The sequence below is a fragment of the Anas platyrhynchos genome, chromosome 19 (genome assembly GCF_047663525.1).
Source record: "Anas platyrhynchos isolate ZD024472 breed Pekin duck chromosome 19, IASCAAS_PekinDuck_T2T, whole genome shotgun sequence".
In the NCBI taxonomy this organism is placed as follows: domain Eukaryota; kingdom Metazoa; phylum Chordata; class Aves; order Anseriformes; family Anatidae; genus Anas; species Anas platyrhynchos.
Genome location: NC_092605.1, coordinates 4,732,671 through 4,753,196, shown reverse-complemented (window position 1 = coordinate 4,753,196; position 20,526 = coordinate 4,732,671). Strand labels below are relative to the sequence as shown.

Sequence of the window (20,526 nt, the reverse complement as noted above, 5' to 3'; positions counted from 1 at the left end):
AAAAAGCTGAAATAAAGCCTTTTTTTTTTCTGTGAAACAACAAGCATGAGAATGAAAATCCCAGACTATATACATGTGTGAGTTGTATGTATGTATATTTTTAAATAAAAGTCTACTGATTTAATCTCCAGGACCTTTTCTCAAGTCAACATACATTTTAAATGTATAAATTTTATTTTAGTGTTTCAATTATTTCTAAACACCAGTTATTTTTGTCCTATACCACTTTTATTCCAGCAGAGCTCAAATGAGTTCAACGGTTTTATTGCTAATTTACATTGGTACAAATTGAAGAATAATCAGGCCTGGAAGACTGATATGAAAAATATGATGTGCAGCTGTGGTTTTTAAGATAATGTTTTCTGAATTACAACAGACATTACATCAGTATAGGGTAAATGCCTTCCCTCACTCTGGGTATGTTAATATGTTCCCTTGATTGTACTGTATGTATCAAAATGTAGACTACCATCGGAAAACAGACTAAAATGCAGCCATGAAAACAGACAGTAAACAGGATAAGCGTACTTTTAAGAGTCGTAATTCTTTCAGGGAGGTTAAATCAGAGGCTTATCACTAATTTCAAGCTACAAACGATAAAGCCATGAAAAAAAAAGACCAAAAAAAAAATCACACCCACTTAACAAAAAATTCCAAGACTATAATAACGTAAAATCTTCACGTCAAAGAGCACTTTTTTTTTGTTTTGTTTTGTTTTTTGTTTTTTGATATGTTTTCAGAGTTTTTAATACAGGTCAAATGCTGAAAGTTTCTGAGCAAGTTCAATGACACGTTACTTAGCCTTTGGCACACCTGGCTGAAGAGGGCTGTACAAGGAAGACTAAATAAGATCAGAGTTAGATATGGCAGATTTCCTACATGGGGGATCCCTCGTCTTAAACAAGATCTACCAAATTTACCATCAAGTTTGCTTCTGCAATCTACTTCAGGGACTGATCTAGTATGTTTCTAAGTATCTGGTAGTAAGAAAAGTGCGATCACTGGAAAAATAATTGTTCTGGCAAGTATAGGTCAGGCATATGCATAGCAGAACCCAACTGCAAGTCAGTGCATCAGCAATGTTGGACCTCACTGTGCTCTGAACATGCTCTAGCTATTGGAAATCTGCTTTGCACTTGAAGATTTTCTCCTGTAATAGAGAGAAAGGTAGTCCAGATTTATCCCTTTAACTGTCAGAAAGAACTAGGATCAAGTTTCTGGTCTGCCAGATTTTCATTTTAGCAATTCATTGAGCATCTCACTGCCTCAGTTTCATGGAAATAGAGTTGGGATTTTTCTGACCCATGAACGCAGTTAGGATTTAGAGCTACTCACCTTAACTTGGTCTTGACGTTGATGAGAATTGCCCTCATTTCACTCCACTGCTGTCAGCATTTCTGCAGCCATTTGAACTCAGGTAGGGATCTGTCCTCAGGTGTAGCAACAGATTCCTGGAGTACCTCAGCAGTGTAAAAGGGACTCAGGTAAGGGTCTGTTATTTCACATCATAACACAAGCTCATCAGTATAAATGGCCATTATAAGAAAACCTAAAGAATGTAACATGGGCTATGGTACATACCAGTGTGGTGGTTATTCTGTCATGATTATTTTATTAAATGCCTATTAGTATCAGCCAACTCTGCCTTGCAGTCAAGCAACCAGGGCAAAAGGGGAGCATAAAGCAAAAATCAAAACATACAGTAAGCATCTTGTCAGCCCTAACAAACCATGATTAGCAAAACTGCCTCTTCTAACTCCAGAAGTGTCAGAACTCATGCTCTAGCTAGACATGCTTTTAAAACACTGCCATCACCACATGGCAGCCTCTTATTTCATACCACTTATAAGCAAAGTGTCCTTTGGCCTATGCTGAGGGATGCGTGGTTGTAAGGGTCTGTATCCCTCTCTTCACAGAGAATCTACCTCTATTAAAAGAGTTTTTAAATCAAGTCCATTTTATTTTCTCAGCTGAATTAGCCTGAAAAAAATCCTCCATTAAAAATAATCGAAGATGCCACATAGAATTATTTAAGACTTGATTTCTCTTCCAATTACAGTTTGATAGATTCGCTTTACATGACATCTGTGGACAACACTAAAAACCATCGTTTTCATCAAGTGCCGTCTTAATGTAGATGGAGCCTAATTGAATTCCATGGTGTCACAAATGACACAGCACTAACCCCAGGAGTAGAAAAATTACCCTAAATCTACAACAGAGATGTCCGACAGAACTGCTAGAGAAGCTCACATTTCTTTTCAGCTGCAGCCACACCGTCAGCTCACACCACTTATAGATTCATCTGTCATTTTTCTGACAGTTTTGCATGTTAATTTATGGTATTGATTGTGCAGAGCGCTGGGGTGTGGAAGGGTTAGCTTTGAAAATGAAATCTATTCAAAATATTTTGGCAATACCTGCCACTTTTTAAGCTTATATTGTACTGTCCAAAGTTTTTGCTTACAGTATTGATTATTCTGCTAGCTTCTGCTGGGACTTCTTCTTACAGGTGTCTTGGAGCCACAAAATAGTATATTTCATCCACATCCTAAAGATCTGCTTCCAAAAGTCTGCCTTCTAATTCTGCTTAAGAGGAATTACAGAGCTCAGGTAACTCCTCCTGTAAAATGTCATCCCCAATTCTTTATTTGTTTTCAAGTGTGTTTTAATTAAACATTGAGGTGTGAAAAATGTCAAAACCACCTCTTCATAGAACCCTGAACATAGCTGTGATTAAAATGGCAACTATTTATTTGTTTAGAATTTAATCAACGGTATAAACTCCTGAGAGTTGAAGCAGGCAGCGATGCTCAAGGCACACCCTGAACAAAGACGCATCTTTCCAGGCTTCCCAAGAAAGCTGCTGCCAGGCTCTTCTGCTGTCCAGAAAGAAACAGACCAAGCAGAACCAGAAGCCAGCAGCTGAAATGGTCAGTAGTTACTGGTAGGTTGCTCTCCAAAAACTAATTTTTAATATAAATTTCATGGAGTACCCATCATCTGCATATGCTTGTCAAGCAACATGTAACCTGTTTATTAGTTAAGTCTGCCAGAAGCCTGAAACAACTGAGACATAAATTCACCCACCCATCATAAAGATGTATTAATTTTAAAGCTGATGAGACGATGCAAATTTGAAGAGCAGCAGTATTTGATTACTGACAGACAAAGAAAAGAATGAATATCAAAACAAGATACTTCTTTGCTGTTACAGGTGGGAGGAGCATGGCAGCATTCATCCAAACCTCAGAACTAAATCAGCACTGAGATAATGAGCAGCTCGGGGTGAAGGTGACACAGGAGCCAGCAGAGCTTCAGGATCAAACGCGTATCCTTCGCGAGTACGCACACAGGACGGTGCTGCACGCTGTTCTGTCCAGCCACTGAGCAGCTCTCATTTGCAGTCTCAAACCACAATATTGCATTAATTCAGGCAGTTCTTCAGATAACTCCCCTTTTCACATTCCACTCATTATGCTACAAAGAACATTAAAGCAAAAGTGCAATCAACTCAGTCGCTTATGTTTCCTGTACCCAGAACATGTAGTGTACAGTGATACAGACATGCTGAAGTCTAGTCCTGGAGCACTGAGCTTTTATTCTGCATTCAGTTCTAAATTAATATGAAATTCCTGACAACGAGCTGTATTCCGAACACATCAATTAGTACTACCTGTATGAACAGCAGAGGTATTAACAGTGATTAACTGCTGAGTGTTCTGCCTATCATGTTCGTTTTGTTAACATGCAAAACCAACTGGCCTTATTAAAGCATGTTTTTGAGTCTCTAATTTCAGTCAGTAAATCAATATATTGTATTATCCCGGGATCCGGAAGTCTGTGAAGAGTATCATAAGATTCTTGTGCAAGCAAACTAAATGTAAACAAGTTTCTAAAGCAGACTATCAATTAAAGATATAAGAAAGTCCTTGTTTAGCCCCAGTTTTAATATTATTCACTTGGCTAGAATCTTAACGAGGCAGAGGATCAGCAAGTCAATGTAACTAAACCAAATACCATCTTTTTGCTGTTATGCTCCCCCACAAATAAACCAAACATACTTGTAGGTCGATCAAAGGAAATGGTGTTCAAAAACACAACTTTGATAATCAGAAATGAATTAATGTTTGCACAGTGCTTTAGAAAGCATCCCACAAATACTCTCGGAAAAGAAATTGAGTTGAGCTCTGTTCACATCCAATAAACAAAGCACTTCACATTTAAAATCACCACCGCCCATTCCAACAGGAACAACTGTAATTAAAAAGATGTTAAGAACAATCATGATCTGGTTCTAAATTAAGTCCATCTTCATACTACGGTTAAGGATTGTAAATTAAATGCAAGACTTCCTACCTGTAAGATTTGTGCTAGCACTCGTGTCTTGATTCATTTAAGCCAAGGACCTCATTTAGTGCAAGTTGATTAGAAATACCCTGAAATCCCCCTCACCTGATACTTTCTGTAGCTGAGACATTGCTGTGTTAGAAAGAAATGCCAGCCTATCCCAGAGGTACACACAGCCTTCCAGAGCATTCTAAGCTCCACCAAACTACCTGTTACCTGTTAAAGAGGTTAATAGCTATCCTACAGCTGATGCAAAGGACAAAAAGAACTGCCATTTTTACTAGGAAAATAAGCTGAGATCCATATAAACATGAATCACTCAGCAGGAGGTCAAACTAAGCAGCCTGAAGGGTCCTTCTTGGCCTCAGGAGCTATAAATTTTCTCATGCTTGGATTCAGTTTCCTCTGGCCCATATTCAAGTTTGCTTTGTAAGTGGTTTTTCATTGTGTCAATGATCACGTTGATAAATGGATACTGTGCACAGGATAAGGTCTGAAGCACCTTTATCTATAAGAGTCAACAAAATTTGAGCTTATTTTGAGGCCGGAACGGAACCAAAATGCTCAATTCTCTACTCACTTTCTTCTTTTCTTCAAGCAAACACCAAGATACTGTCAGAGATCCATGGGGCATGCTCTCCTCCTACAGTCAAATGGAGCCTTTAAGTACCTTATTTTGACTAGCATCCTTTGCAAAACCAGCAGTCCCACTATTCTCGGACCTGGGCAAGGATTGTTAAGATAATGCCATAAAATTGAAAGCCGGGTAGAACAAAGGGAGAGAAAGAAGAACAGCAATTCTGCAGACAGACCCCTGCATCAGTGTAAGGGCTTTGTACTGGAAAAGCAAATGAGCTTTTTAGTAAAGTTAGTGCCTTGTCAGAAATACTGGGCAGAGTCAGGGCACTTTTTCCTCTCAATCCACAATAGATGCAAAGCAGGGGGATGGGGAAGATGTTTACTGAATCATAGGCAGCTGGAAAAATCATGATATCATGCTTTCTTTCAAGTCTACTTTATAATTTTGTATCTATGGGGAGCACCCTAATCTTCAGAGCACACTAGCCAGACTAATTAAGACTCCATAAACATCACTCTGAAAAAGAGACCGTCTCCCCAGTAAACATCTGCTCCAATATGATCACATTTCAATGCAAAGAGGGAGGAAGGAAACAGGAGAATGCCCATGTTTGATACATTTACAATTTTAAGTTTTAAAGATCTCAGCATAAAAGGAGGTAGCTCCACAAAAAATTCAGCAGTAAGGAGCAACTTGATATACAAAACCTTTCATCAGTGCATAGCTAGGGGTCATTAACACAGAGGCCTCAGGCTAGAGCATTAATTTCCCTAGCTGTCTAAAAGTGAAAGATGTACAAAATAAGCTTTTTATTGCATATTTGAACAGGGTTAGAGACTGCACCAGGTCTATGATTTTGTGTGGTTGTGCTTTTTGTTGTTGGTGGTGGTTTTTTAAAAGTATTCTAAACATTTTAACCTTCCAGAGTATTTTCCACACGCCAAGACAGCCACCCGGAGGTCTGACAAATGGCACAACTGGATGTGTTCTTCCTTTGGACAATAATTAAGCTCAGAATTTACCAAACAGAAGTGCACAATCTCCTCCTTCTAGCTAGATGCAGGCCTTCGCAGCCATGCAACTCGAGGTTATCTCTGACAAGTGTGACCTCTGTAAGTGTTGCAGCTGCACACTCCTCATAAAGGTGTTGCACATCAGGGTGGTACAGAACTCCCACAGGGAGACATTTCTGCTTCCCACTTCAGCTGTAGTAACCGTTCTAACTCCAGGGAGTTTTAAAGTTAACTATTTTTCTAGAAGTTAATTTTTTTAAAGATTATATTTCCAAAGGTTACTTCCTTCCATAGTTCACCGCCCCTCCTCCTTCCTATCGTCCTCCAAGACTCAAGATAGGCAGGATTCAAAGCTCTCAGCGTGATGGATTTAATGTCCAGCATCTTGCAAATTCTAGAGAGACAGACATGGTTCCCAGACACCAGCGAAACGGAAGGATTACCTTGCTTTTCAGCAGATTTACACAGCATTTCACTTCATTCCTAGAAGGTTTAGAGGCATTAGATCTTAAAACTGTATCATTAGGCGTGGAACCGAGATTTTTATTTATTTTTTTTTAAAAGGTTGCTGGCAGTTATCTTCTCCTTAGAAATATAATAGCGGGCTCTTTACTAATGCTGCATAGATAAATTCATTTGAAGCATTGGAAGACAAAGTTTACAATGGGCTCGACGTTGCCATTGGAGAGGGCACTGCCTGAGAAGCGCTCTGGACGTGCCCACTTTGAACACTGTAGTACAGCATGAAGAAAATGGAATTACTGATAGAAATAACTTAATCTGCATTCCAAAGCGTTAAATCTGACCATACAGTAAGTGTAATAGAACTAACGGGAGGTGACTGGAAAGAATACTAGAATAATCAGACGTGTAAAAATAGCTGCCAGCACTCCTCTGAAGAAAACAACAGTTTTATACTCGGATACCTAACTGGTATGGGAGAACAACAGTCTATGAAAACTGAAGATTACCTGATGTGATTTCCATCAAACTCCCCGAAACAGTTCTCCTTCATATCTTTGGCTAGCTTTCCTTAGAATATTTCATTTTGAAAATGTTAAGTAAGATCAAAACTGTAAGGGGGAGAACCTGTTTTTTTAGGCAATTGTAGCAGTAAGGGGAACAGTGCCCAGTGCAGGGAGCATACAACACAAACACAAAGCTCAGAGGTCTCAAGGGCATTTATCAGCAGATATTTGCATGGCCACAAGAATCTTTCATTTGTTTCAGAGAATTCTGTCTTATTTAAATGCAATTACAGCAAAATACCATAAGCAAGATACAAAGAAAAACTTTTTTTTTTTTAATAAATTGGTGCATGAAGATGCAAAGCAACTAGGCAACTAGGCAAGAACAGGAAAATACTTCTTTTGGAATAACCATTTTTTTTCAAGTTGCCCATCCTTCAAGAAACTTAAAGGATTACTAATTCTCCAGTAGCACATTCCTTTATCCTCCTTACCTCTTAACTGCCCAGTAATACCCTCTAAGACAGAAGGCAGTCAGATGAGAGAGAATTACAGCTCAATTGTGTTGGCTGCCATCCATTCTGAATGTGCCCCACCAATAAATAAATAAATAAATAAATAAATAAATAAATAAATAAACAAACAAATAAATTGGGGCACAGCCATTCAGATGATGTAAATGAAAAGAAAATAGAAATTTCTTCCACGTTTTAGGCAAGGGAGGGAGCAAGCTAGCTGAGCACAAGCACTAATACTACCACTTTAAGTGCTAGACCATCCATACCCAAATAAATATGACACAGAGTTGAGTCATTACCTTTCAGCCTACTTGGAAGAAGTAGTTCATTATCATAGTTTATTTGGTTACCTAACAAAATTACAGCATTTCTGAAAGGTACCATACATCTACACTTCCCACTGTGGAGTGGTTTTTGGTCCAAGAGAAGCCTCGTTTACAAAACGTTACAGTAATCTGAACGTCAAGAAATTTGAACAGGGAAAAAAACATATAGGTAATTTTATCAGGTTTATATCTTTTTTTTTTTTTTTTTTAGATTCTCTGAGAAATACATTGCCGTGATATTTTGAATGTGTCGGCCAATTGAGTGGGTTTGCAAAATAAAGACAGATGGCAATGGATTGCCCAAATGTTTCATTGTGGGAAGTCATCCATTTGCTGTGCCTCCAACATGACTGTTTCTAAGATCGAACCCTACTCGATTCCCCTACTGCTCACAAACCACCTGCTCTCCTGCTGTGGGGCGAACAGGTATGAAGAGGAGCGCTGTATGGCACTGCTGTGGGGCTAGCAGTTATGAAGAGAAGCACTGTATGGCACCACTGCTTTATCAGCTGTGGGAGCAGAAGAGAGTGGTATGAGAAATCCAATATGTACTCTTAGGATGAGGAGTAAAAGCAGTCAAGTCCCATTTCCTTTGAAGTCACTAAGAGTTGATGTGACTTTGAAATCATTGATTTGAAATTTTCAGTGCCCTGGGTGATATCTGTATTTTTCTAAGGATGAGGCGAATCAGGTCAAGGCTATTCAAAACTGTCTGCAGTCCCTGGTGTCCTCAATTCTTCACTCTGAGACTGATGCCAGGCTGGAACAAGATTAAAAGGAAAGCATAAAACTCCAGCCCATGCCTGGCTAACACAGAGCTGAGTGCAAATGTGTTCCTTCTGGGAGGCAGGTCCTATGAGGGGAGGCTGAGGACACTTGAATGGTCTAGTTGGGAGAAAATGAAGCTAAGAAGGGCCCTCATTGCTTCCCACAGCTCTCTGAGGAGGGGAAGCGGAGAGGGAGGCACCGACTTCTTCTCCCTGGTAACCACGGCCAGAACATGTGGGAATGGCACAACACAGCACCAGGGGACAGCAGCTGTCCACACTGGGCATCAGGAAAAGCTTCTAGATCATGAGTGTGGTCAAACACTGCAACAGGCTTTCTTGTGAAGGGTTTGATGCCCCATGCCTGTAAATGTGCAAGAGGCACTTGGGTAATGCCCTTAATATGTTTCAACTTTTGGTTACCTCTGAGGTGGTCAGGCAGTCAGAGTCAAGGATCTTTGTTGGTCCCTCCAACTGAACTACTCTATTCACATCACAACACCAATGAAACAAATTCCCAGGACATCCGTCACTCAACAGCCAGCTATGCCCACTGTCTGGGAAAAGAAAGTCCCAGGCAGTATCATTTTGGGAACCAGAATTTTCGTTGCTGCCCCTCCTCACCTTTCCCCAGAGCTTTTCTTCCCTCCTTCCCTAGGGTGACCCAGAGCACAGCCCACATTTGGGCATCTTCTCTCTTACTGCCTCACTCTCTCAAATAAATACCTACACAAATAAGGTTCAGTGAGCTGTGAACCTACTATACCACCAGTCCCAGTCAGACTTGCAGCTTGTTGATGGAATTATACAACAAAGATCTGCTACCTTCTCCTCCAGGCTGTATCCATTTTACATCCCCATTATAACTTTACCTGTTTGATTTTCCCCATTTTTCCCCCAACACCTCATGTTGTGAAATCCCTGCAATTGCAGCCAGAATCAAGGTCTTTGTGCACAAAAATCACACATAGCTTATTCTGCAGACATCTTCCTCTAACATGGCTCTTGCCATGTTCAGGCAATGCTTTATTTTTAGACTGTAATGGTCATTTCTCACCTGCTTTCTATATCTGTAATAGGACACATCCAGGCATGCTCATTTTTTTTTCCCATAGCGCTGAACAGTTCGCTTATTATACGCTTTAAAATACTGGGGCTGCACAGAACTTCTCAGTCTTCTGAGTTGTGAACAAACCACAGAGGACACTGATCCCCATGTCCCTGTCCTTTGACACCTCCAAGTTACAGCTATCAGCTGCTGGTGAGAGCAGGGAAGGAGGTGGTATCACTGCTCTGAAAGTCAGGGTTCTGCAAAATGCATCCTACCATCCAACAGAGCTCCATGGAAAGAGAGCATTTCTATTTTTGTATCTGTTTGTACAGATAAGCTCAGGCAGTTTGTATCTTCTTTATAGTACTAGCATTTCTACACTGACAAATATGCAGTATCAGCCTCAGAAATTAAATAAAAAAATCGGACCAGTAGCCCATTCTTTTTCTTCCTTATATTCACATATAATAATGAAGGAGGAAAGAGACTGTCAAATGCAATAGGATATCAGGAAAAACAGCTTTACATTTCAATTAGTTTTAGATATAATTAGGGCTTCTTTACAAACGCCTCCCCTGCAACTTGAGGAAGCCATTTAAATCATGCCCTTCAAGGAGTACTATTTCAGACCCTCTTCCAGCCAGGTATCCCCAGAGTGACCATCTTTGTGTTAAACCACCAAAACTCTGAGTGATGAATTTAGAGAAGCTAAGCTATAAATCTATTGCTGCATTAAGGGATTTCCTGTTAAAAACGAAGAGGCTTGTTTCTCTCTTTTGTGATACAGTTGAGCACTGGGATCGTTTAATCTAGGTAATTAATGTACCGGTATAAATCTGGCCCTTGCCAGTCAGTTTCACTCATGATCCCTGTGACATGATATAATGATCAGGAAATTTCAGAATAAAAATATCAGACAATTTTAAAGAGTTATAGAACAAATCTAAAATGTTGGATTACAAAATGTAATTCTTTCATTTTTTTCTTTCTTTTTTTTTTCTTCATAAAAACGAGTTCTGAATGTGCAAACATTAAAAACAGCAGATGTGCAGCTATTTTATGCAACATATAAAACATTTTGCCTTTGACAAGATTTATGTGAGGGCTGAGACTTTCATACAAGCAAGACCGAAAAGCCTTGCTATAAAAACGTCAGCTCCACTGCACTAACAACCTAATACCTGAAATATCCTGTCTGGTAAGGAACAGAACTAAACTGAATAGACTGAGCAGTAGTTATTGTCAATGTCGAAGGAGATAGGAGAGAGATGCAACACCTTTCCCATGGCGCTTCAGATTTCACTGAATTGTGCCTGATGCTCTTCGGTCACATAGGCAAACATCCACATTCAACTCCTTTGACCTTTGCCAATGGCATCAGAGGCCACACTGCTATATTTTTATCCATCTCGCAGAAGATCACCAGGTTAATTACAAGAATAAGGCTCACTAATGGTAGTAAGCAACAGTTGCATAGAGCAGGCTGCAGCAGATAAAGGGCAGCTGTTGACATTGAGGAGCCACAATTATTTATATCAGCCTCAGTGGAAGAAAGAGTCCAGTAGAGTAAAGCACACAACCCGCAGCCAGCCATCCTGACCTAAATACTCACATGCTAAAGCCAAAACCTGGCCTGAAAGGAATTCTTGGAAGAGCACAAATGACAACCATGCTCTGCAAACATCTTTGCAACTTGGAGACGCTCCCGTTGCATTTTATATTGAAAATTTGTTGTCCGAAGTTATCTCAAGAAGAAATTAAAAGTTGCCTAATTTACCATGTGCAGCTCAGCTTTGACTCAGATTCTATTCTCGATCATTACATTATGCAAATTACTTAATAAAGCTCCATAATCCCTTTAATGCAGCCCACACTGGTTTAAAAATTAAAAATCACTATTGTTTCCATTATCCTTTTAATTGGATGATGGCATGACTAATATACAATATAAAAGTCAACTATTTAATCACACAATCATCCTGGTTTACATTTTCTTCATGCCAGGTATTTCTAAATTCAGACATTACATTGTCAATTAACACAAAACGTATAGCTTTCAGCTTTTTGGACAATGCCTCCGATTCAGTAAAATATTGATTGAAATGCATGGTAGGAATGTAGCGTACAAATAAATAATTGCATGACAGACATTGGATGCTCGAAGTGTTTAGCATCGGGTCATTGCAGCTTGAGAGTGAGCGCACTTGACAGGCAATCACCCTAATAACAAGGCTCCTTGCATTGGCATCAGCTGCAGCATTCCTGGGAAACGGTGAAATTCCTTTCTGCTTCTCTGCATGAAGATGAAGGAAGAAAAGGCAATGACAAGAGCTTCTATTCAGCAGCACATAAGCACCTGTCTTCCTAAGTGATTTGATGAGCTGATTCCTATGCTAAATTGAGTGCCATATATTGCTGCTGGGAAGGGGGAGGCATCAGCAATTCCTCCAGCGAGGTTCAGGAGAGATTCTTCCTGGCTGAAGCAATTCCCCGTGTAATATTACATTGATTCTGTAAAGATCTCGTCTGATATTTGGTAGTATTCGTGTGACTGACTACAGAAGATTACTTGGTTAGGCAAAGAACTATGCATACATTGTAGCAGCTAACATGAAAACATTACCAAACATCCAAGATTAAAACATACAGGTGGTTTTGGGGGGAATCACCAAAGGAGAGGCTAGACAATAACTTCTTAGTTACTGGCCAAATGGTTTTGCATCATTTTCCGAAGGATCTCAGCCAGAGCTACTCTCATTTTTAAGGAATTCTTAATAGATGCTTATTTGCTAATCATTTTGTGAAAGCAGTTTTATGATTTACTTTTTTAATTGTTCTGATGAATTTTCTGCTCTAGAAGAAAAAAGCAGAAAAACAAAGTTGCTGGAAAGTCATGTATTGACATATAGCAACACATTTCTTCATTTGGACTTCAAAATTGTAGGGTATTTTTAATCTTTGTTCCAAGTGTAAAATGTCGATATCTAAATGAATTTTGATTAACCTAGTGCATACTGTTTTTAGATTCAGTTCACAAATCATTCAAAGGTTTGAACTTTACATCTCTGCTCTGAGAAAAATATTTTCAGAAAGCTTAGATGTTCATTAGACAGAAAAGCTTTTATTGCTCATTCTCATCCCAGCCCATCTTCATATTCCCCCTTTAAAGATCTACTTGACTATTTTCCTCATGGTGAAATATTCATGGTTTGCAATTTATGCAGAGGGATTAGTTTAAACAATGCTTCAAAGTTACTATAAAATATGGGAAAGCATTTGAATGCAGGAGAGAACACTAAAACTATAGAGGGCTCATTTCTTCAGGAAGCCAATATATGAAACATCTGAAACACTCCAGCATTTAATAAGAGAATGTTAAGTTTCAGGTAGCAATACAATTTAGTGTAGGAAGGAGGCAATACTTTTCATAGTAAAGTAAAAATATTTTACATGCAATTTGAATTGTAGAATCATTAGAGAAAGCAGTAGGTATCAATTCCTATAACATCTCTATTAGAAACAACTAGTAATTGAGCTGCAGAGTTCCAGAGCAGACAGTTTTCTCCTGAATTAAATAGCTGCCACCTACAAAACAGATATGAAACTATATCAGATGTGTAGATTTGAAATGTAATCCAAAACAAAACAGAAGGAAAACCAAAACACACTAATAAGGAAATAGATCTGCTGAAGGCCAGAAATGCCAACAGTTTGCAGTACTTACAAAAAACAGTTTCTAGAGGCATTAGAAGAGCCCAAGTATATCAGAACTCTCCAGTCCAAAGCTTAGATGTCACCAGATCTGAAAGAATTAAATTCTTGATTCATCATGGGTTACGCCCAAAAAATACAACAGACATTTCTAAACAGGTTGGTACGGTTTTTGTTTGTTTGTTGTTGTTGGGCTTTGTTTGTTTATAATAATTGCACAGCATGGCACATATGGTTTGTTTTCAAAGGTTTTGTACTGTTAGGGAAGAAGTGCTTCATGAAGAAGTTTATCCTTCATCTGTAAAATGCTGTAGTTAAATTTGGCAACAGCTCTTGCAGAAGCCATGAAATTACAGTTCACTTGTGCTGGAAGTAACTGGCTGGCTCCAAGAACTGCTGCATGAAACCTATCACCTGCGGGACTGCAGACAGGATGAACACGGTGGTCCTCTTGGTCCTCAAAAGCCATGAACAGAGAGAACTGGCACAAGCTAACGAGCTCCTAAAGTTCAGATTTTACCCTGACACAAATACATAATGCAGCCTACACTCACACTTCTGTAAAACAAAACCAACACTGGGAGAAGTGAAAATAGGGCTTACAGTAGGTAATTATATTCCTGTACCATACCAGCGTCACTTAAAACTAAACCCAAACACCAGCATTCTCCTTTCCCCTTTCATTCCCAGCACAGAAGGTTTCAGGGATATGTGGACACAAGAGAGCCGTGAGCCCTCTCATTACAAGTTTCTGTCATCGTCACCAGCCAGAGCTTCCCATCGCACAGAGACTACAAACCAGCTGCTTTCCAGCCTGATTCTTCCTTACACTCTGATCAGACTGAAGGAAGAAAAGGAAATTTTCTTGTGCTCCTGTCCACATTCACTTGCTTCCTCCTTGGTTTGGTGCACTCCCAGCTCCCCATCTACTACTTTGATCATCTCCCTTAAAAGGGAGCATAAATAATTGAGCTGCTGAGCTTCTGCACAGATCAGCTGCTGAACAAACCCCTAGCAATATCCTCATTGACATAAAGGTGAAGTAGCTTCCCCGAAGTAGTAAAAAAATAAAATAAAATAAAATAAAATAAATGCTGCAACAAGGCTCCTGTGCTGAGGATGAGGTGCCGAAGCTTGGATGAGTATTGATACAACATGCAAGGAGGAATAAAAGCTTTCAGAGTCTCAAATAAATGACTGTCAGCACCACTGCAGCATGAAAGAACATATAATTCTTTCCTCCTATTTTCTCTCTTTCAAGAAGGTGGCCCTCAGCAACCTTAAGTACCTTTGTATACAGTTTGTTTGCTCATTCAGTTTTATAGGTATGGCATTTTTTAGGGTTCTAATGTGTTTTGTAGATGCAATAAATCCAAATAAGTATTCATAAACTCTTCTATTTCCCCAGGACTACTCCCTTTTATGTGCCTGCATGATCTCTACCAGAATCATTTTACCTTAATTAGTATCTTTGTACAATGCTACCACATGGTGTTGTTTAAAGCCTGCATATCTCATTGACTCCTACCTTCCAAAACACGAGGAATAAAATCAGCATGGCATTGCCCACGGTGGAGCACAGCTGGTTCAGAGCTGGCTGCAGTTGAAAAGACAGCTTTTCTCACAAGTTTTAGAAGTTACCAAGTATTTTTCAATTTAACAATAGAAACAGATTGGGCTTCAAGTTTCAGCCACTGTTTGGTAGGTTTTGCTTCTGTTTTGTCAGGAGCAACTGAAAAGTATATTTAATTAAAAAAATAATAATAGAGTATACTCCATAGAAGTTTTTCTTTGTTTCTTACTTCGCAAAGTCTGTTGAAATGAATAATTGAACTGTTTTCTGTATGATTGTTGGTAGGGAGAAAATAATGTAGAATAACATACACAGTAACACAGAAACACACTAAAAAAACACTTTGAGGTTAGTAAATAAGTGCTGAAATCAAGTCTGCCTCCACATGAAAAATACATACAAGCTTTTAACAGCAAAAAACACAAATTTCCCTTCTTAATATAAATGTAATGCAAAAAATAAAATAATTTTTAAAAAGCTACCGGTTCAAACTGTATCAAGATCAGACACCGTACCAGCAAGTCCTGGTTCGTATTTCAAGCATTTCAAGGCCCCTGTACGGTGCTGCGCGGGCATCTCTCAGTGTGATATCGCATTAGCAGTCCTGCTGGGAATTGCAGCCACAGCCTAGAGGAGATATCTGCAAAGCCACCTAGCAAGTATCTCATCATATCAGGATAAAAAGGAATTTGGTTGGCTCAGGCTTGTCTTTGCCCAGGATGCTCACTGTGAATCTGCTGGGCTATTTTGGTTTGGTTTTCAGGTTTTGCATAAACTGTTCAGGGTCCCATGCTTCTTTCCTTCTTCTTCCTTAGCCCAGGGCAGAGACTGGTGTGGCACTGTGTCTCAGCACTACTGTTCCTTGGGGATTATTCAAAGCACTAAAATACATACAGATATTTACTGTGCGTTAATACATTTCTTACCCTGCCCAGCTTCAGTAAATAGATTGGTCTGACTCACATCACTCTGGCTTGCTAGCTTTCTAGATGCTGTTCCATTCACAAAGAAGCCATGCATGTTCACAGCCATGTTTCCGTAGCTGAGAAGTCTCATTTCTTTATGCCTGCTTCTAAAAGTTTAATTTCACTGGCAGTCTTCGGCACTCTTTCCCAAAAAGCATCAGGAGGCACATGAAAGCAAGTTAAGTGTGAAACGGTGGTTTTCGTGTCTGCTTCTGTGTATAAATCTTCTGAAAACCATTAACACAAACAGAAAAGAAAGTGTCTTATGGCATTTACATGCTAAGTGAGTGATTCTATTTCTACTAGAGAAGATGGAAAGGAGAAACTGTGCCCACTTCTCAAACTGATATGTTCCAAAGGTGCTTTTCTTCAGCAGAAAGCAGAGGACTCCTTTGAAGATAGCAGCTCCTGAAATTAATTTTGAGTTTTCAGAGTGGTAAGGGTTAATTTTAAATTGATCTTTCAAGTCATATAATATTGTTAATTAAGCCCATTAGTTGTATGTAAAGGGCCAGTCATAAATGGAATCCATTATGCTAGGCACCCAGGGTAGGGAAGTATTCCTGCCCTGAAGACCTTCTCTTGTAAAGACAAAATATATATATATTACACAAAGAGACTTGGACAAGCATCAGCTCTTTTTCTTAGGTGCAGGAAGGAGTTACTAAACATCAGGTAAAGAAATGTTTAAAAAAAAAAAAAAACAAAAACACAAAGGCTAAGTGAAACAGAACTGGAGAAAGAGGTGGCGGTACAGAGTGACAAATACTAAGGGAATAGTTGGGTTATGAATGGGGTGAAGCCATGTGGGAGCTGCAGGAGGCCCTGCTCACCTGTGCCTGCTATGCTCCTTCCCACTGGGGCTGGGCTGCCTTCCCTCCCAACACCACTATGCAAAAAGCAGTGGAAGGAGCACAACAGCCTCCTGTTCAGAAAAGATACTACCCAAGTTAACCTTAGGAAATTATGAGGCATGCACATGATGCAAATAAGACACGGTCCTTTTTTAGTTTACAGGGTATCTAGACAGGCACTCAGAGTAGCAGGAGCAGGTTTCTGAGAAATGCCTTGGCTGCCTTCCCTACAGCTCTTTACTTGCCCAGGTATCCCTTCATTATCTGAAAGGAGAGGCGTTCCTCCTGCCTTCCCAGTCACAACTTGGAACAAATAATTTAAAAATGTACATATCATATGAAACAAAATGATCCTTCTCCCTCACAGGCTTCCTATAGCCTATGCATGGAGTACAAAAAGACTTCTCATTCCAAGGGTAGATGTGTTTGCTGCAAGTCTCAGCAAGTTGCTAATGCAGTAAATTATACCATTGAAAAAATGAGGGTGACAACATCCAGCTGTAACAGCAGGCACACAAAACATAGGTAAACAGTTTAATTACCCAAACATTTTCAGCTCCACAGAGAAATTGATGAAAGATTAAATTCCCTTTTTAATCCCCTTACATTTGCCTCATGTGAACGTTCTCCTCCAAAAAACACAACCCTATTGTTAAGTTAAATAGACATAAATACAGCCTGACCATTCCTCCTCAGCTTTGCTTCTCTTCAAATCAACCTTACATCATCTCTAGTCCTTCTCATTATTCTTTTAGATGAAGAAATGTGTTGGAAGGAAAGCAGATTTTCCTTTTCTGGTACATAGTCAAGGGGAACTCGTTCCCTGTGCAAGCTCCTTGCAGCCCATAGATGGGAGTACGAGGTTTAAGGCTTAAATAATCAAACTTCCTCCAAAACACAGAAGTGCCATGTGACCTGCAGCTGCCATAGATTTTGGTTTGGTTTCTGTTACAATGGTAACAGCAAGGCTTCTAAACACTTCAGCTGGAACAGCTCAGTTGTCCTTGCCCCTCCAGCCCTGCCACCCCCGAGAGGTGGTCCCTGGTACCTTGCCACTTGTGGTACTCGCTTTCCTATGGCTCCTATCAAACTGCAGCAGGTTGTGTGCTGTAAGCAAGCAGAGCAAATTATTCAGAAGAAACAAGGCTTATGGCAAAGATTCTGCCCGGCTGAAGAAGCCGATTTTACTATGCAAATGGTAATTGCAGCAATCTTTAAAGACAAGTTGTTGACAAGCTTTAGGCAAGGTAAAAACAGAGGAAAGCAATTAATTTATTATTTTCCCTGTAAAGAACAGTGTATAGATAATGGCCCATTGTAAGCATGAATAATATTGGAGCTGCAAGCAACGTGGTATAATTTTAACATTCTACAGCCTTTTTTAATCAATCTTACTGATGTTCATCACATCCGTAAAGCTCAAAAGAATGGGTTTACTAAACTTAAGGAAAATATAAGATCTCATTTTGTGCCTTTCAGTTTCTTCATTATGTTGCCATAATGTCATCAGTGTAATATATTTCACCCTTTTGCCTCCGTTTTAACATTCATTTTTTGATTCTGCTATGATTATATCTGCTTCTTCAAAGCAATGAGAGATGAGTTATGAATGCTGCTTTAACTCCACTACAACATCCAGGAGATGAGCACGATGTGCTGAGAGGGAAAAAAGAAAAAATTACCTGCTTTAGGACTCAGAATTCAACACTAACGAGCAAAATATCTTACCAGCTGACACTGGCCTGAAGGAGCTATGGGATATTAACAGGGGAAGCAACAGCTGGGACTGTTAGAAACCACTAGAAGATCTGCATGGGTTTCCAAGACAACTTTGGCCAAAGATTAGCCAATTTAGAAATACTTTATACTCTACTGAAGTCTGCAGTAGGAAACAAGATTATGATAACTTCAGGACAGAGAGTTCAGAACATTGACTACATCTGCACAACCAAAACAGTAAGGCCTAATGGACAGAGCTATTCAACAGCCACATGGCTGCTGCTCCTGTAACAGGATCAGGAGCCTGCTGACTACCTCTGGATGAGCTCTGCAAGGCAGTTTATTTCAGCCAGCTCCTCCACAAAAGATACACAATGTTCCAGTGTACAAAGCTTAGGGTAGATCAGCCAGATGCAATGGGCAAGACCAGCTCCAGACAGCTTCCTTCCACCAGTCTCACTAAAACAAAGGACCCTGCATTGAAGAGGGAGAGGGTAACAGGGAATGAAATGTTGAAGCTAGTTCTAAGAGGTGGTAAGAAGACTCGAGAATTCACTTCTTATGCCAGTTTTTAGATTTGAAAAAGATATCTTTTATTCCCAATTTGACCAGCATCATGGAAGAAGCTTTAGTTAGCTATTTAAACACCTTATAAACTTTCAGATACACATAGAAGTTTGCCAAAGTTTCTTTCAAAGCTGTGTGGGATAACAATGAGAACAAGAGACTCAATATTCTAGGGCTTATCTCGTTCTCAAGCCTTCTCTCCAAATATCTGAATGCTACCATCCTCTCATAAAAACAAGAGAAACCATTGCACAAGATCTGAGATTTAATTAACAAAATAAAGTCTGATTTAAGAACAGAAATACATTCAACTGTTGAAGTTTTCTGCATGAACAGGGTATCAGAATGATTTGAGATTTTTCTTGTCACACAGTAACAAAGCAGAAGTAACAAAATGAACATGCACACACAGGGAATTGTTGATCTGATGTGTTTTGGTTTACTTGAGAAGTTTGTGTTTTACCTGCAAAGTTTTCAAAGTCATCACTGAGCATCTGAAATGAAATTATTCAGAAGTTGTTTGTTACCAAATGCTTGCCCTCAATCTGCCTCATCTCTGTTTGTAATTCCTTGGGGAGAATGACACTTTTTTTTATTATTATTTTTTATAAACAGAAAATCAGAAAACAATGTCTTGGAATCTTGCCACTTTCTTATTAAAAATGGGTATTTACGCCCAACTAGTTGTGTATAGACAAAAAAAAATCTGCGAATATGTAATTGCAAGCACAACAGCATGTAAATATATTCAACAATTCATCTTTCTTAAGAAGGAAAACAAGCCTAAGGAAAAAGGCACACTAGACAAGAAGTCTGAAGCATTCCAAATGCATCCTACTATGTTTGCAGTGATCACTTAAAAAAAAAAAAAGTGTGAAGGTGAGAATTATATTATCCATTTGATAATTATTTTGTAAGAGAGCGATCCAAAAGAAACAAGACCGCAGCTAGACATCACTGCTGCCCACAACAGCTTGAGCAGCAGCTACCCTGCCCACCCAGTTGCTCCAAGGCCCTACACGTTAACCTGCACTGCCCCTCTATGAAAAGCAGGGATGAACACTTGCGGGAAGGAACTGCTTAGCCTAGCAAAGAGGTTCACATGTAGCTATAGACTAACAAACTACTGACAAAACGTGAAACCCCTAAACACGCATTTGGATGATTCAGGTCATTCAAATCTTCAGGCAAAAAATCTCATTTACTTGAGCTTACATGGAAGTAACTACTTGATATTTAGCACCTTTGATGAAAAACATTATGAAGTTCTTTATTTGCCAAATGAGGTATTCAGTTTATTTCAGAATACATAATGTTGTGAAATATGTAAATTATTGTATATTATATATAAAAATTACATATATTATACTAGAAGCACACAGGATAGTCTCCTGTCTTTAGTGTGACACACATAGATTGGGGAAATAACAGACACACATACACATGTCCAAATCAGTAGGTGATAGAACTAGTGTCTATCAAAGCCTAATTAGGAAACCCCTGCTGACTTCAATGAGCTTTGGATCCAGCTTTGTTTTTTTATATAAACTCAAGCTTTTTACTG

General features: G+C 39.3%; 1 long non-coding RNA gene across 3 annotated transcripts in view; it reads right to left on the bottom strand.

The window, feature by feature from the left end:
• Positions 1-20,526, bottom strand: part of LOC106015885 (uncharacterized) — a 332,132-nt gene that overhangs the window by 51,409 nt on the left and 260,197 nt on the right. For all 3 annotated transcript variants that reach the window (XR_011804085.1, XR_011804087.1, XR_011804086.1), the window contains one exon: positions 1,336-1,451. This is a non-coding gene — a long non-coding RNA (uncharacterized lncRNA). The remainder of the gene's footprint in view (positions 1-1,335; positions 1,452-20,526) is intronic.